The following is an 18,703-nucleotide window of genomic DNA, read 5'->3' as shown; positions in this document are numbered from 1 at the left end:
GGGGCCGACTCGACGGCACATAACAACAACAACAACATAGGACAGAGTAGCACTGCCCCATAGGGTTTCCAAGGTTGTAAATCTTTACAGAAGCAGACTGTCTCATCTTTCACCCACAGAGTGGCTAAAACCCAAACCAGACCCACTGCCATAGAGTCAGTTCTGACTCAGCAACCCCCATTGGGTTTTCAAGGCAGGAAATCTTTATGGAAGTAGTTTGCCCCATCTTCCTTCCATGGAGCAACTGGTGGGTTTGAACAACCATCCTCCTGGTGAACAGTCACATGCCTTAGCCATTGTGCCACCAAAGCTCCTTACAGAGTGGCTAGTGGATCCAAATTGCCAACCTTTTGGTTAACATAGAAGCTGGGTGCTTAACCACTATGCCAACAGGGCTCTTTTGTTATCTCTGTTAGGATTCTCTTAATTCCTCTTCTATTGGGAATGCATATACTTTATCTGATTCATATTCTTGCAACCTAACTTGAGATTCATGACTATCTGGTCTTTCCCTTTTTTCACTAAATCCCTTTGGTATATTCTGTCAACATATGTATATGATTGTTTCCCAAATCGACAGCTTCAGTTTTCTGTCAGATTCTGTGTTCATTTGCCTTCAAAATCTTTTTATTCATTTATTTTACAGATGTCTGAAAACTAAAAAGATGAAAATTTAGCTTCCATACCTCCCTGCAAACTTGGCAGTCCTTTCCAGCATCCACATTACTATTCATTATTAGTATCATTATTTCAAGCACTAGGTTTTATAACCTTAAAGTCATTTATGATTCATCTCTCACCTTTATTCTTTATGTAAAATCAGTCGCCCAGTCTTATTAATGCTTCATTCAAAATATCTCTGCTCCCTCTCCTCTTTGTTTGCAATTTCTTTTCCATTTTTATTCTTCCTCACTTGACAGACTCTTCTTTATTCCCAAACTAACTATACTTTTACTTGGCTGGTATTTCTTCAATACTCATGTCTTTGTGCCTTCCTTTAATAAGAGCTTATCATAGCTCAATAACAGTATGACTTTGTCTGCTATTAAATTGGATTCCACCGTAATCATCTATCAAATATTTATTGAAAGCCTGCTAGACATGGTGGGGAATATACGGTTTGTATAATATGCAGTCTATGAACTAGAGCAGTTTGTGGTCTGGTTGAAGAATTAAAACATACGTGTGAAAACAAAACTAACAGTGCTTAAAAAGTCGAGTTGATTGTGACTCATAGTGACCCTATACTATAGGACAGAGCAGAGCAGCCCCATAGGGTTTCCAAGGTTATAAATCTTTACACAGGCAGATGCCACATCTTTGTCTCAAGGAGTGAGAAGCATCTGGGTTTGAACAACCAACCTTTATGGTTAGCAGCCAAGTATTTAACGATTCCACCATCACAGCTCCTTATGAGTGAGTGATTTTTTATGAGTTTTAAGCCGGGTCTTGGAGAATAACAAGAGTTATGTCATCAGAGAAATAGGACGGCATTTGACAGGAGAGATTTGAAGGGGACATAAGGGATGTTTGGAGCTTAATGCATAGTTGTATGTTGCTGAAGGAGTATGGCAAGCTATTTAATTTGTCTCCTTTCAAAAATTCTTTCTAAAGAGTTCTGTTTCATGTTCTTTGTTCCCTTTTACCCATTTGCATATATTATCTTTACCTCACATTTTTACCCCTGCTCACATGGCTGCCTCCTTCCCTTCCTCCCTGATGCACACACACATTTAAGTATATAGGTATTGTCACATCCAATTGATTCCACGAGTTCCCAAGGGCCAATAATACCTGAAACTTCCTGTATTCCTATAGGATCTAAGAAGCTGGTAGACATACAGTACATGATCCGTAAACACTTGTTGAATGGAATTGCAGTAAAATAAATGGCAAACTTTTCCCTTCTCTGCTCCTTCCTAGTAAACATTTCAAATGGTAGCTATAAAATTATCTGAATTAAATAAGGAATATCCATCAAGCAGAATGTGTAAACTGTCTTTTAAATCGTGTTGTTTTTATGATGTTTTGTTAATTTTCAGAATGCTACCATTTATAATGAAAACAAAATGTACCGATAATTTCCAGTAATTCAGTGTTTAATGAATCAGGGGCTAGGTATATCGCTTCTCCTTCAGCCATCATCTTTTGAAAATTTCAGTATTATTGTTACATTTACCAGAGCAGAGTAGCTCATAGAGAAAATACAAATTTTGCCAGCTTCCTTTTAATAACATTGGATAGCTAGGATGAATTTCTTTCAGACAAATATTATAGGTTAAAGAGGGCTTTAGGTGAATTTATTAAATCAGCAGCCATCTTTTGAGTACATAGCGCACAGCTCCCTCCTAAAAAATAGGAATCTATTGGAGAAGTTTAATTATTCATGCTCTCCTTATTCCCCATAATTGTAAATAAATAGAAAAGTAGCCATTCAAATGGTATTTTATGACTCTTCATAAGATATGTTTAATTCCAATAAGGTTTCATTTAATTTTAAGGCAACATGGTGTTCCATAGATTAAACAAACAAATAAAAATCCTGCTTAGTATCAGTGAATATTCTTTATTTTAACAATATGCTAACACTTAACTGATTGCATACTATTTTTAGACATGGCTCTTTATGTGTGTTAACTCACTTAATTCACAAGCACAAATCTATGTTAGGTTGCTATTATTATTTCATATTAGAGTATTAAGATGTTAGTATTTTTTCTAAAACTGGCTTCACAATGTTAGAAAGATATTTTATCTGTTCTTTAGATTTTATTATTATTAGAGAGATTTTGTTCATTTCTAATTTTGATTGAATAGAAAAAAAGATAAAACACCAGTCTTTTTGAAGAGGATTGTTGATTTACCTCTATAATTTCCTCTTCCCATTTTTTTTTTCACCAACTTGCTTTTTCCTTTCTAGTACTTTGTGAAATACTATGACAAGCAATTAAAGTCCCATGGCACCAATGGTTAAGGGCTTGACTGGTAACTGTAAATGTTGACAGTCCAAACCCACCCAGAGGCACCTCACAAGAAAAGCCTGGTGACCTGCTTCTGAAAGCCCACAACCTTGAAAACTCTATGGAGTGAAGTTCTGCTATGTAATACACTGGTCACCATAAGTCAGAATTGACTTGATGGCAACCAGTTTGGTTTCAGACCCACCAGCCACTCCTCGGAAGGAAGATGGGGCAATCTACTTCCTTAGTAATAACCACCTCGGCAACCCAAGGAGGCATCGCTATGAGTCGGGTCCGACTCGACGGCACACAACAACAACAGCTACTACTACTACTACTACTACTACTACTGTATCTAGAGCCCTGATGGTACAGTGGTTAAGTGCTTGACTGCTAACTGAAAGGTCAGTAGTTTGGACCCATCAGCTGCTCCACAGGAGAAGGATGTGGCAGTCTATTTCTGTAAAGATTACAGCCTTGAAAACCCTATGATAGGGCAGGTGTACTCTGTCTAAAATTATTGGTATATTCATGTAATAATAAAGACTTATAATTTCCCTTTCAAACCCCTCAACCCTTGTCTTCTGACAACAATGGACCAGGAGATAGACGAACTGCATAGTATTGTTGGGGGGGGGGCGTGCTGTGATAAGGGACATACCATCCTGGAAGCAGTTTGTTTGAGACCCACATAATGCAGAGTTCAATAGGTTTTTCAACATTAAGATCAGAAATTTGTTCCCACTTTCAGATACTCCTTGTTGTGTTTTCTCAGTTGCTAACTTCTTCATTTTCTTCCTCAGCATGTGATGGCAAAAGCCTCAAAGCCTTTTAAAACTGTTTGTAGAATCTAAATTACAGAAGCAGATGTTGAACACCTGGGATTAATCAGTCCTCTCTGGGTATCTTTCTGCATCAACAAAATGTACTCCCCCCACACACCCTTCCTCTCCACACCAGAGCAGCTGAGGAGCAGACTCCTCTGTCACTGTTTACCAGGAGCCTACCCATGAGACCACTGAACATCTGCTTACAAATGTGTACCACTTTCTTGTTTGTTGCACCTCTACCTGAATTCCATGAGGAAGTATCCTACCGATTATAAGCATTGTTTCCTTGACCCTGGCATAAGAAAATGTTTTCTGATGGTGTCTATGGACACAAATCATTGCTTTATCTCTTAATCTTATGTTATTTTTCTACCTCAGGGGTTTGGTTGTAGAATTCCTTTACACTCAACATTTTATTGAAGATCTCAAAGATCTTTAGTCTATGTGAGTTATATCTATTGATACTTTTTACATTACAAATTAAAACATATTTAAGAGTTTATTTTAAAATATTAAAATCCACTAATATTAACATGAATTACATATTTTTATGAAAAATGACTATTTTCCAAAAGTTCAGACTGGCATTGTTTTATGTTCTTGCAAATCTCTTTAATACCTGGTTCAGCAGAAGACAGCTGGATTCTCATGTTATTTCTGTTGAAGTATCTGAAGAAAATATGGCTTTACACAAATACAGCTGGAGACTGAAGGAGTATTTTAGGAGCATTTTCATGTAATTATGTGGATGCTTTATGTAGCCTCTGGAAAACTCCTCTGTATACTAATGAAGGAATGAGAATGAAAAGAGAAAACAATATCTTAATATCATTGTGAAATAGTTTTGACTGGACCCTTAAGATCCTTGAGATCTTAGACCATAATTTGAAAATCCCTATTTTTATCAAATGAAAGTTTAATTCAAATTGTAGTGTTCCAGGACAAAGTTGAAAATGCTAGTTGGGGAATTTTACCTAGAATATATAAAGAACTCTAATAAGTCAGTAATAAAATGATAAACAGTCCTATTAAAAATGGAAAAAGTTTTTAATAATACACTCCAAAGAAGGTACACACAGGCTAGTAAGCACATGAAAATATGTTCAACAAAATTATCCATTAAGGATATACAAATTAAAACAGTGAGATACCACTTCATGCATATTGTTGTTATTCGGTGCCGTCAAGTCGGTTCTGGCTCATAATGACCCTTTGTACAACAAAACAAAACACCACCCAGTCCTGCACCATCCTGACAATGATTGTTTGAGCCCGTTGTTGCAGCCACTGTGTCAATCCATATTGTGAGAGACTTCCTCTTTTTTGCTGACTCTCTACTTGATCAAGTATGATGTCTTTCTCCTGGCACTGGTTTCTCCTGATAACATGTTTGAAGTAAGTGAGACAAAGTCACACCATCCTTACTTCTTAGGTGCGTTTTGGCTATAGTTCTTCCAAGAGAGATTTGCTTGTTCTCCTGGCTGGCTGTGGTATATTCAGAATTCTTTACCAACATAATAATTCAAAGCATCAATTCTTCAATCTTCCTTATTCAGTGGCCACCTTTTGTGAGCATATGAGGCAATTAAAAATACCATGACTTGTGTCAAGTGTATCTTAGTACTCGAAGTGACATCTTTGCCCTTTAACACTTTAAAGAGATCTTTTGCAGCATATTTGCTAAATGCAGTATGTCCTTTGATTTCTTGAATGCTTCTTCCATCAGTGTTGATTGTGGATCCAAGTGAAATGAAATCCTTGACAAGCTCAGTCTTTTCTCTGTTTATCAAGATGCTGCTTATGGATCCTGTTATTGGATTGTTATTTTCTTTATGTTGAGATTTAATCCATACTGAGAAGATAATCTTTGATCTTCATCAATAAGTGTTTCAGGTCCTCTTCACTTTCAGCGAGCAAGGTTGTGTCATCTGCATATTGCAGATTGTTAATGAGTATTCCTCCAATCCTGATGCTTCATTCTTCTTCATATAGTCTAGCTTCTCAGATTATTTGCTTAAGCATACAGATTGAGTAAGTATGATGAAAAAAAATCTAACCCTGATACACTAACCTGTCCTGATTATAAACTACTCACTATCCTCTTGTTCTATTAGAACAGCTGCCTCTTGGTCTATGTACAGGTTCCTCATGAGCACAATTATGTGTTCTAGAATTCCCATTCTTTGCAATGTTATCTATAATTTTTTTTTTTTTTTAATGATCCTCAAAGTCCAATACCTTTGAATAGTCAATAAAACATAGGTAAACTTCTTTCTGGTATTCTCTGCTTTCAGCCAGGATCTTTTTGACATCATAAATGACATTCCTCATTACATGTCCTCTTTTGAATCCTGCTCGAATTTCCAGCAGTTCCCTGTTGATGTATCACTGTAACTGTTTTTGAATTATCTTTAGCAAAATTTTACTTGCCTGTGATGTTGATGATATTATTCAATAATTACCACATTCTGTTGGATCATCTTCTTTGGAATGGTCAGAAATGTGGATCTCCTCTGGCCAATTGGCCAGTTGCAGTCTTCTAAATTTATTGGCATAGAAGAGTGAGCACTTCTAACATTACATCTGTCTGTTGAAATACCTCAATATGTATTCAGTCATTTTCTGCAGCTTTGTTTTGTACCAGTTCCTTCAGTGTAGCTTGGACTCCTTCCTTCTGTATCATTTGTTGCTGATCATATGCTACCTCCTGAAATGGTTAAATGTTGACCAATTCTTTTTGGTACAGTGACTCTGTGTATTCATTCTATGTTCTTTTGATGCTTCTAGTATTGTTCAATATTTTGCCCATAGTATCCTTCAATAGTGCAATTCCAGGGTGAAATTTTTTTCCTTGAGTTGTATCAGCTTGAGAAATGCCAAGCATGTTCTTCTCTTGTGGTTTTGTAATTCCAGGTCTTTGCCAATTTTATTATAAAACTTCACTGTGTCTTGTTGAGCCTCCCTTTGAACTCTTCTGTTCAGCTCTTTTACTTCATCATTTCTCCCATTTGCTTCAGCTACTCTCTGTTCAAGAGCAAGTTTCAGATTCTTTTCTGACTTCCATTTTGATCTTTCTTTCCTGTCTTTTTTAATGATCTTTTGCTTTCTTCATGTATAGTGCTTTTGATGTCATCCCACAACTCATCTGATCTTCAGTCACAAGTGTTCAATACGTCAAAACTATTCTTTAGATGATCTATAAGTTTACATTGGGTATATTCAATGTCATACTTGGGCACTTCAGGACTTATTTTCATTTTCTTCAGCTTCAATTTGAACTTGCATACAAGCAATTGATCATCTGTTCCATAGTTGGCCCCTTGCCTTATTCTGATGATACTAAGCTGCTTGGTCATCTCTTTCCGTAGATTAAGTCTGTTTGATTGTTGTGTATTCCATCTGTCAAAGTCCACGTGTGTAGTCACCAGGTATAGTCACCATTTATGTTGTTGAAAAAGGTATTTGAAATGAATACTTCATTGATCTTCCAAAATTCTATCATGTGATTGCCAGTGTAGTTTCTGTCACCAAGTATATATTCTCTAACACTGATCATTCTTCTTTGTTTCCATCTTTCACCTTTCAATCACCAGTAATTATCAATGCATCTTGATTGCATGTTTGATCAATTTCAGACTGCAAAGATTTTAAAAATTTTCAATTTCTTCATCTTTGACATTAGTGGTTGATAAGTAACTTTGAATAATAGTATGAACTGTTCTTTATAAGCCTATGGATACTATCCTATCACTGATAGCATTGGACTTCAGAATAGGTCTTGAAATGTTCTTTTTAATGATGTATGTGACACCATTCCTCCTCAGTTTGTCATTCTTGGCAAAGTAGACCATATGATTGTCTGATTCAAAATGGCCAATACCAGCCCATTTCACCTGTCCTCTTGTAGTGTAGTACCTAAAGCATTTGACTGCTAACCAGAAGGCTGGCAGTTCACACCCACCAGCCACTCCTCAGAAGGAAGATTGGGCAATCTACTTCCATAGTGATAACACCTCGGAAACCCAAAGAGGGGTCACTGTGAGTTGGATCTGACTAGATGGCAGTGAGTTTGGTTTGGTTTTTGTTTAGTCCATTTCAACTCACTAATGCCTATGATAATGATCTTTATGTTTTCTATTTCATTTTGATGACTTCCTGTTTTCCTAGATTGATGTTCTGTGTATTCCATGTTCCAATTATTAATGGATATTTGTAGCTGTTTTATTCCCCATCTTGAGTCATGCCACATCAGCAATTGAAAGTCCTGCAAACTTTATTCCTTCCACAACATTAAGGTCTACTTTGAGGGGGCACCCTTTCCTCAGTAGTATTTTGAGCATTTTCAAACCTGAGACATTCATCTTCTGGAAGTGTCAGGCAATGTTCCACTGTTATCCATAATGTGTTTTCATTTTTTTAGAAGTATATCACCTGACTTTTCTTCCTAGTCTACCTTAGTCTGGAAGCTCCATCAGTAACCCTGCTGGTATTTGAAATACTAGGGCCATTAGCTCCCAGGATCATAACAATATGCAAGCCACCACAGTACAGTGAACACAATGGTGGATCATACACTTTAGGATGGCTAAAATAAACAATGTCAGGCAGTAGCAAGTGGTAGCAAGTATGTGGAAAAAGTAGGACCTTCGTTCACTGCTGGTGGGAACATAGAACAGTATGGAATACTTTATACTATGTCAGCTGTTCAAAAAACATTTTGTCAGTTTCTTTGAAAATTAAACCCAATCTCACCATAAAGAAAAATAAAAATCCAGTTGCCATCAAGTCAATTCCACCTTATACGACCCTGTATGTTGCAGAATAGGACTGTTTCCTAGGGTTTTCAGTGGCCATGATGTTTAAGAATTAGATCACCAGACGTTTCTTTCAAGGTGCCTCTGGGTGTATTCGAGCTTGACTGCCTTTGGTTAATAGTCCAGCATGGAAATATTTGCACCACTCAAGGATTCCAACATTACTGTAACCAAGAAAAATCCCACAAACACATAGCTGTTGCATTGATTCCTACTCACAACAACCCATTTGGTTTTAACTTTACCATGTTGTTGTTGTACACACATTGAGTTGATTCCAACTCATAGAGATGGTATAGGACAGAGTGGAAATGACACATTGGGTTTCCTAAGCTGTAATCTTTAAGGGACATGATTGCTGGGGCCTTTTCTCCCAGGGAGCAGCTAATTAGTTTGAATCACCAGCCATTAGATTAGCAGCTGAGTACTTAACCATTGTGCCCCTGTTGTTGTTGTTGTTATGTGCCGTCGAGTTGGCCCCGACTCATAGCGACCCCTCCTTGGGTTTCCGAGGCAGTATCACTACGGAAGTAGGATTGCCCAACCTTCCTTCCGAGGAGTGGCAGGTGGGTTTGAACCGCCAGCCGTCTGGTTAGCAGGCAAGTGTCTTAGCCACTATGCCATTGTGCCCCTAGCAGCCAGTAATTCCACTCCAGTGAAATGAAAATACATGCAAATGTTTATAGCAATGTTATTCATAATAACAAAAAGGTAGAAACAATCCAAATGTCCATCATTTGATGAAGAGGAAACAATGTAGTATACCCACATATTAGAATATGATTCAACAATGAAAAGGAATGAAGTACTGATGTATGCTGCAAAATGGAAAACCTCAAAAAACATTATGTTAAGTGCAAAAGACTGTATTATATTACTCCATTTATATTAAATGTCTAAAAAAGCAAATCTGAAGAGAGAGAAAGCAGATTGGTTGTTGGAGGGGGGAGACGGAGGTTTACTATCAATGGGCATGAGGTTCTTTTTGAGATAATAGAAATGTTCTAAAACAGGATTGTAGTGATGGTTGTACAACTCTATAAATTAACTTATAATCATTGTACACTTAATTCATGTGAGAATAAAGCATAAATTTTCTTCTTAAAAAATTGTACACTTGAAAAATAAGACAAAGAAAATACATCAAAACATTAACCTAATCATTAAAACCACCCAGGTGTATATTGAATTCTTGTTACCTATGAGAGAATATAGGAGCTCTGGTAGCACAGTGCCTAAGACACTTGACTACTAATCAGAAGGCTGGCAGTTCAAACCCACCAGCTATTCCTCAGAAGGAAGGTTGGGCAATTTACTTTCATAGTGATTCTGCCTCAGAAACCCAAGGAGGGTTCGCTATGCGTCAGGTGTGACTGGACAGCACATAACAAAACAAAGACATGAGAGAATATGTGGTTAGATCTTGCAGTCTTTTAGGTCCCTTAGAGAAGTAACATTTCATGTGATTCTGGATAATCATGCATCATTAGTATGATGGACTATTCAACTGTAACACATTGTTTTTTACTTGAGCAGTCTCTTTGGACCACATTGTTAAAAGTATCATTTTGTTTTTGCCACTGTTTTTTTTCTGGTATTGCTAATGGTGTTCATGCAATCTCATCACTAAAATCTTGCCTTATTTCCATTTTCTCTCATTAGTGCTACAGCTATTAATTGTAGCTATTATATTTGTCCTTGTTTTTGTACTTAAGCTTATAGCAAATATACAGCTTTAACACACTCCAGACACTGGGTTTCTAGTGTTTTAAAAACTTAAGATCAAACGTTGGAAATGTTTTCCTCTGTACCACTAAAGTTAAAGTTATTTGGTACCCCTTAGAAAATTAAAACAAGACAACAAAGCTATTTATCTAATTGAGTTAACCTTCCAGCAAGTAAAGGCATGTAGCTGTAGTAGATTTGTCCTGGTTTTAAGAGAATTGCATTGTCTTTTATATTCAAAGGTGCCATTGTTGAAGTTCCTTGCTAGTGGCTACAGATGATCATTATGAGGGCCTCAGTCCATTACACTTAGATTCTGTCTGCTGTTTGGATATATAGTTATTTTCCATGCAGTCGTTCACTGTTGATAGCTCTAGGCATCTTAAGTACTTGATTTGCAACAAGCAGTCAAGCCTACCTAGGAACTGGGAAACTTTAGACTATTCTGGGTCTCAGAGCCCTGGGTCCATTTATGCATCAACAGCGTGTAAGTAGGTGATGAGAAAGATTGACTAGTGTCAGCAGAGAGAGGCAAGCATTAGACATCAAAAAAAAAAAAAAAAAAAAAAAGGAAGGAAACAGGATCCATTGGTAGGGTACCATCTGTCACAGAGTGGATCTGGTCTGGGAAAACTTAACTAAGGTAGTCATGGGATTCAAGTGAGCTCAAGTGGTCTGTTGTACTAATGGACATCTTTGCTGACTGAGGAATGTTACAATGAACTATTCAAAGAGTCACAACTGGCTCTGTACCCAGGTTAGAAATCGAGGTGTAACGTTCCAGGCTGTGCTCTGTGGGTCATGAGAGATTTTCCCATACATGTCCATATTACATCTTGTACTTGGATCCTGAGGTAGAAGTATATTCTTTAGGCAAGTTGGCCTTCTTCTGTGGTTTCCATTGGGTTAAATCTAGCAAGGGAGATCATGCCCTAAAGCTGTAAGGGGAATTCTGACCACTGGGAACCCATTGTAGGTATGCAAATAGATACTTTGCCACAAATCAGGTTGTTTATGCGAATTCTGTTTAAATGAATTATATAAAGTTCTTTCATGATTTGTATTGCCTTTTCTAGTTATCTTGCCACTTGTTGCTGTTAACGTGGGTTAGGCATCTAGTTTTAACTCAGCTTTGGCCTATCCCAAGCTCTACATCAGAGGGTATCAACAAATATGGCTTTGGTAACAAGACTCTCTCTGGCCATCATGTTGGTCTTTTTTGTGGGCCTGACTGTAACTTGATCCCTTTAAAGAAGTTGCCTATGGTTGTGTACATGAAGTAAGTATCAGATCCAAATAGCAGGGTGTTGTGCATTCAAGATATATGGGTTCTTTATGCATTAGGACCATATCCAACACAATTTCATACTACAAAGCAAACATCTACACCTATAGTAAGTCCCAGTCATACTCCAGAAAGACTTGTGTTTTTTTGTTTTTTACATAGAGATTCTTGCATCCCATGCCCATTCACTTTGATTTAGTAAATTGGGAGTACCTAGTTTCTGTATTTTGATGTCTCCAGTCAGGTTCCAATGCCCAGCCAAGATTGAGAACTATTATGTGCATATGTGGCCCTCAGCATGTAGCATGGGTCCAGGACCCGTCTGTTTGAGTTCATATCTTGGCTGCTTCACTTACTGGCTATATAGACTTAGGCAATTTAGTTGACCACTCCAAGCTTCAGTGGTCTCACATATAAAATAGAGGTGGTTAGAATATCTCATAGGGCTGTTGTCATAATTAAATGACATAAAGTGCTTAAAACAGTCTTGATTTATGGTAACTAACCAGGAAATACTGTTTGCTCTTGGTTGGACATTGCTGTAGACCAACGGCCAAATCTGGCCTGCTCTGTTTTTGTTTTACCTATGGGCTAGAATGCTTGAAAAATAAATCAAAAGTAATTATTTTGTGATACGTGAAATACACATATAATTCCAATTTCAGTACCCATAAATTTTTATTGGAACACAGCATGCTCATTCATTTATGTATTATATATGGCTATGTAGGGGAGCTCTGGTGGCGTAGTGCTGAAGGCAGTTGACTGCTAACCAGAAGGCTGGCAGTTCAAACCCACCAGCCACTCCTCGGAAGGAAGGTTGGGCAATCTACTTCTGTAGTGATACTGCCTCAGCAACCTAAGGAGGGGTCACTATGAGTCAGGTCCGACTTGACGGCACATAACAACAACAACAACAACAACGTGGCTATGTAGTTGAGTTTTTGTAACCAAACTGGATATTTCATAAAGTCTAAAATATTTATAATTTGACCCTTTTACACAAAGTTTGTTGAGCTGTGTTCTAGATTCTTACAGTGATCAGAGCCTGGCATGTTAATTAGTCCCCATCTCAAATGGACCAGAAGACTAAGGAAGCCTTTTTGCTTTGATGTTGTCCTATTTTGATGCCTAGTGTCACTTGCCAAGGTATGTGGAAGGAAGCAACAGTTCAAAAGCTGTTTTAATTCTGATGTTACAAGTACGTCTTTAGTCCTGTGTGGTGTTGCCGTGATGCACGTTAATAAGTTACCACTACCTTGTCTCTATTGTTCATCTGTAGCACTTGTTTCCTCACAAGGAAGGCCCAGATCAGCTCCTGTAAGTTTGCTGAGCAGCCACCACCAGTATACAGCATTTCGTGGATAAACTCCTCAAGGGCATTTAATAACATTTGCAGCTTAGTGAACTGGAATGGTTTTCCAGAGGACTGAGAGTCGATTTGAATGTTTTTTCCTGATACTCTATGAAACACTGGAGGCATATGCCACTGAATCCCAAGGACATAAGGGTAACACCATTCAGAGACTTGTCTGTGCTTTACATCGTCCCTTATGATACCCTAAATAGGGCTTGTATTATCTGTCCTAATGTCTAATAGAAAAAAAACAAACCCCAAACAGGATTTGTTTTAAATTCCTACACTTTGAAATAAGAATCCCGAATACAGATGGACATAGAAGGCCAGGAGCAGCGCGTCAGTGGAGAATGCGCTTGCTCCTCACCCCAAAACCCCAACCAGTTGTTGAGGTTGCATGCATTCTCAGGCCCCAGCCCTGAGGTGTTCTAGTCCTAATAGGGGTCTTAAGTGGATTTCCCCAGATCAAAACCCAGCCTGCAGAGGTGTTTGTTTAGCCTGCACTTTTAAAAAATTTTGAATTAGTTGCCAACGTTTAAAAATCAGGAGATTTCATATAAAATCTGGACGCCCAACTCTCTCAAAGCAGTGGAAGATCTGGCAGGACCGCGCCTGCATTCCCACCGGCCAGCAGTTGGCAAGCCCTGAGTAGCAGCTGTAGCAGCTGCTCTTTTCTTGAGCCAGGGCGTGCAATCTCCTGCTGCCTCACTCATTTCATTATCTCATGGCCCCAGCCGCGTTGCAATTTGCCGGACCTTGCCTTTTCTAGATGTGACTCAGGTAATTCCTCAGAAGTAGAGTCCTCGGTTCCCCAGTTTCTTGGTTAGTGGCAATTTTCATTTGTCCATCTGAAGTGCTAAATGTATTCCTTTTGACCTAGGCTACAATTTGGAAAATCCTTTCGTTTTGTTTTGTCTTGACATTTAGGATTGAAAGAAAAAAAAAAAAAAAATTATGGAAAGTGGGTATGTGGTTGTTATATTACTCTGTAGTTTTCCACAGTGGTTTTTTTGGAGGGGAGGGGGAGCACTTCTCAAAAACAAAACTAAATACAAACAGCCCAGGCAATATGGTAGACTGGCAATCAGGAGATCTTGCTTGGTCCAAGGCCCAATTTTATAATTAATATTAATAGCTAAGTTGCTTGGGTACCTATCCTGCCAACAAGTATACTTGGCACCTTAAACATGTGTTTTTTGTTTTTATCCTTTGTAAAAATCTAGCACAGTAAATTATACTTTTTCAAATTATACAGATGAAGAAACTGATCAATTTAAAAAAAAAAAAAATCTTTTCTCCAAGTCACACAGCTATTAAGTGAGTCCAATTACAAACCCATCTCCTAACTTATCTCCTAACAAACCATCTCCATTACCTTTGTGACCTTTGTCAATCTTAGGTTGGAATTAACTGTTTTCTTCCAACTCTAAAATTAAGTGATTTTCAAAGAAATTCAAAACAACTAAGGAAAAACTCTGTTTTCTTCTATATAATAATAATAATAGTAATAATAAACCTTTCTATTCAATAATTTGGGAGCTCTGGTAGCATAGTGCCTAAGGCACTTGACTGCTAACCAGAAGGCTAGCGGTTCAAACCCACCAGCCACAACAACATTCAGTAATTTAAGACAGTACCTAGTATTCAAACTTCAAGGAGAATCATTTGTACCATTTTCCCCCTGGGTTTTTAGAGTTCAAGAACAAGGGGCTATGGAAGTTGAAAAGTGTTCTGGAGACAGTGACTGAAGCTTCATGGCATATTCATTATATGGCTTTACTGGATGAACCAGAATCGGATTACAGAGATCTCATTTGCAAAAGTTCTAGGAACCTTGCATGCCCTATTGGAGAAGATTTTATTTTAACTTTAATCAGAATTCAATTTAAATAATTTAGAGAGTTTTTAGGCAGAATGGCTGTCTGAAATGTAATGTCTTCTTAAACTATTAGATTGTATTGACTTAGAGGTTGAGTACATGTGAAAGACCATATCCTTTGGAACTGCTGAATAATAATGATTAGCTTTAATTTCATATGGGATAAATATATGCTGTTCAGAATACTATAAATATTAAAGTGGAAAACTGATTCCTTAGTAAGTTATCATGTCACTCTACACCCGCATAAGCATTCCATCAGTACCAGAGGTCCGTTTCACCACTTTTGTTTGATAGTCCTTGGATTTTTAGCCCATTTCTAGTGATTTGTACTTTTCCTGGCATTCAACAATAAGATTATTCTGCTGAGATTTTTAAAAATATTTTTTGTTACACTGATACTGAAACTACTTTCATGACTTCAGTGAATTTTACTGTATACCTATTTGGCCAATTTGTTCTAAGTCTATGTAGAAGGCACTGTGTGTGTATGCTGTGGGGCCCTGTTGAGGCAACCATGACCCCGCCTAAGGAAGGATGCTCTTGCCTGAGAGAAAGCATCAGTGTCCTTTTCTTTCCCATCTCAGGTTGGACAAATTACAATTATCCCTCAAGGTCCAGATGAAAGATGACCTCTTTGTGAAACTTCTTATATCACTAGTCTCTGTCCTCCCTTCCTTCCCTCATTAATTTCTTCCTCCTCTGAGACCTCATAACAGATTTTAATACCTTTATTATAGCACTTAGTTCGTTTTATAGTACCTAGGTAGTTGTAAGGAGTTCTTATGCATCTGTGTCTCCTCAATAAACACAATGGCTTTTAAAGAGTAGATATTTCTTAAAGGAGGAAGTGCTAAAAACATGCCGTTAGAAAACATTTTCTTAGCACAAAATGTATCATGAGATTAACCTTTGATTAAATGAGAATCGATTGTTCTCCTTTGCCTATTGCTGATCACTAAAATTAGCTCCAAAATATGCATCCCTTTTAGATCTTCATTTCATCCCAATGAACTTTGCATTAATATTCAGATGTTTTCTTGGGACACCTGTATATATTTGCCTTGTGTTGTTGTTGTTGTTATGTGCCGTCGAGTCGGACCCGACTCATAGCGACCCCTCCTTGGGTTTCCGAGGCAGTATCACTACGGAAATAGATTGCCCAACCTTCCTTCTGAGGAGTGGCTGGTGGGTTTGAACCGCCAGCCTTCTGGTTAGCAGTCAAGTGCCTTAGCCACTCTGCTACCAATATTTGCCTTACATGGTATATAATAACTAAGAACTCCTCTGGCGCAAGGTTTTAAAGGGTAACTCATATTACTCTGCTCTCCTGGGCATTGAGGGGTTTGGGAGTCAGCTCCCAGTTCCCAGCATAGGGTTAGTGGCATCAGCTGAGAAGGGACAAGCACAGAATTCTGCCCCAGGCACTGGTCTGTTGCACCAAGAGGCCTGCGCTCTGCTAGGGTTACTTCAGCCCTGACTTTCAAGAATGAGCATGTAACTGTCTGAGCCGTGTTTATTGAGTATGTCCTAGGAACTGTGGCATTCTACTGATATATAATACATGAGGCTTTCTGTGAAGGTATTCTGCTGTAGATAAGAAGAGACGACATTCAAACACCCAACTTTCACATGAGGAAAAGAGTGATAATTGCTAGTGAGAACTTGCCAGAGCCATAAGAACAATATGATATGAGAATAATTATAATAGTGTATGGTGTTCTTGCAAAGCTTGTTAAGATAATGCTGTGCTATGTGGCTCAGTTCATAATAGTGCTCAGCCAGGGCTAGCTGGGTCTCTGAGGTCCAAATAAAAGTATTTTGATGTTTTAGAAAAAAAGGGATATTTCTGTCTAAAGTCAGGGATGGTTTAATGGAAAGCCAAGGTTTAATAAAGACATCAGACATGTACAGAGAGGATGTGAAAGTATTCTGATCTTAGTCTCCAGAAAAGGAAGAAGAACTGGCCAATGATAATGGCCAAAGTCCTCTATTACATAAACATTTATACAAAAGCCATTAATTGATAATTGATTATTATTATATATAATAAAACTAAGTCCACCAGAAGATGATTGAATCAGTCCCACTGTATACACATTGCTGGTATCTGATGAATGCCATCCACCTTATTTTGACAGATGGAATGCAGAGCTGGGAAAAACTAGGCTATTTTTGGCCTACAAGCTGTATTTTGTTTATCTCCATCCTGCTTCATACAAGCACATTATTTCATGTAACTTGATCTAAGGTGTTAACCACAGAGTACCTCTTTTCTTAATATTCTTCCAGCTAAATCATAGCTTAGCAAGTAAATAGCCTCCTCTAATTATTCTTTGGCTTACTTACACTGTTACTTCTAGCCTCTTTTCTCACACTTTTTATCAATTTCATAATTGCAACATAAGAATAATACATAAGCAAATCATCTAGCAACCTTAAAAACTTCTAGGACTACAGAAAGCAGAGAAAAAGAGGTGAACGAAACTTCCATAACTGCGTTTTATTATCTTAATTGGTAAAGCTCATGAAAAAGCCTAGATCTTAATTTTTTTAGAGCATAGCTTTGAGATTCAAGTATGATCGCTGTTTAGTTTTCAACACTGTTGCAGTTATTTCAAATATGACTTCATAGATATGTATATACATATATAGACAATCTTATTTTTCTTTAAAAAGTATTTTTTATTTTTTTATTGTGCTTTGGATACAGATTTACAGAGCAGAATTTGTTTTACATTCAATAGTCCGTGCACATTTGGTTTCACTCCCCAGTTACCATCCCCAGCCCTAACCCACTCACCTCCTCTCTCTTCCCTGTGACCCCCCCATCCCTGTGCCCTTCTTAGTTATGCACTGCTGTCTGTTCAGCTTTTTCTCATGTGAACACTGCCCCTCTGGTGCCCCATGGCTGATTGCTCCAAGGGGTGTATCTCCATAGAGTAGGTGGGTGTATTGCCCTGGGTTGGGTGTTCTGCATGTAAATCTTCTTATTGTTGAGCTGAAAGCCAGTCCCTTGGAGTGAGTCCTACCCCAGGCCCAAAGTGTATCCCAGGGCCATAGTTTTGGGGGTCCTACCATAGAGCCCGGATAGCTCAGTTGGTAGAGCATCAGACTTTTAATCTGAGGGTCCAGGGTTCAAGTCCCTGTTTGGGCAGATGTCATTGGGAGCTCTGGTAGCATAGTGGCTAAGGCACTTGACTGCTAACCAGAAGGCTGGCGGTTCAAACCCACCAGCCACTCATCGGAAGGAAGGTTGGGCAGTCCTACTTCTGTAGTGATACTGCCTCGGAAACCCAAGGAGGGGTCTCTATGAGTCAGGGCTGACTTAATGGCACATAACAACAACAACAACAACCATACTCTATCTGACCAGTGATTCTGGTCATTATTGTGTTTTTGAATTTTGTTCTATGTTTTTCTTCCCATTCTATCCAGGTTCTCCAGTTTTGATCCATTCCCAAGTGGTTCACATTGGTAGCCAGGCACCATATGGTTCTTCTGATCTCGAGGTCCATCATATCCTAGGGCTGATTGTTTCCAAATGCCCTTCGTTTTCTTCACTCTTCTTTGCTTTAGATGAGAGAAGACCATTAGCTGTATCTTAGATGGCCATTCAAAAGCTTTTAAGACCCCAGTCGCTACTCACCAGAGTAGGTATGGAACAGAGTTTTTATGTATCATATTGTGCCAGTTGAGCCTGTTGTTGTTGTTGTTGTTAAGTGCCGTTGAGTTGTTTCCGATTCATAGTGACCCCATGCACAGCAGAACAAAACACTGCCCGATCCTGCGCCAGCCCCACAATCCCTGCTATACTTGAGCCCATCATTGCAGCCACCATGTCAGTCCATCT

General features: G+C 38.3%; 1 protein-coding gene and 1 non-coding gene across 2 annotated transcripts in view; both read left to right on the top strand.

The window, feature by feature from the left end:
• NR3C2 (nuclear receptor subfamily 3 group C member 2) overlaps window positions 1–18,703 on the top strand; it is a 494,406-nt gene that overhangs the window by 310,010 nt on the left and 165,693 nt on the right. The window lies entirely within an intron of this gene.
• On the top strand, window positions 17,935–18,007 carry TRNAK-UUU. The gene has a single exon. It is a non-coding gene; the product is annotated as a tRNA-Lys (tRNA).

The sequence above is a fragment of the Orycteropus afer genome, unplaced genomic scaffold, assembly GCF_000298275.1.
Source record: "Orycteropus afer afer isolate SDZICR_OR568_19922 unplaced genomic scaffold, OryAfe1.0 scaffold00415, whole genome shotgun sequence".
NCBI classification, from domain to species: Eukaryota; Metazoa; Chordata; class Mammalia; order Tubulidentata; family Orycteropodidae; genus Orycteropus; species Orycteropus afer.
Note: the sequence above shows the minus strand (reverse complement) of the source record. Positions and strands in the feature narration are given on the sequence as shown.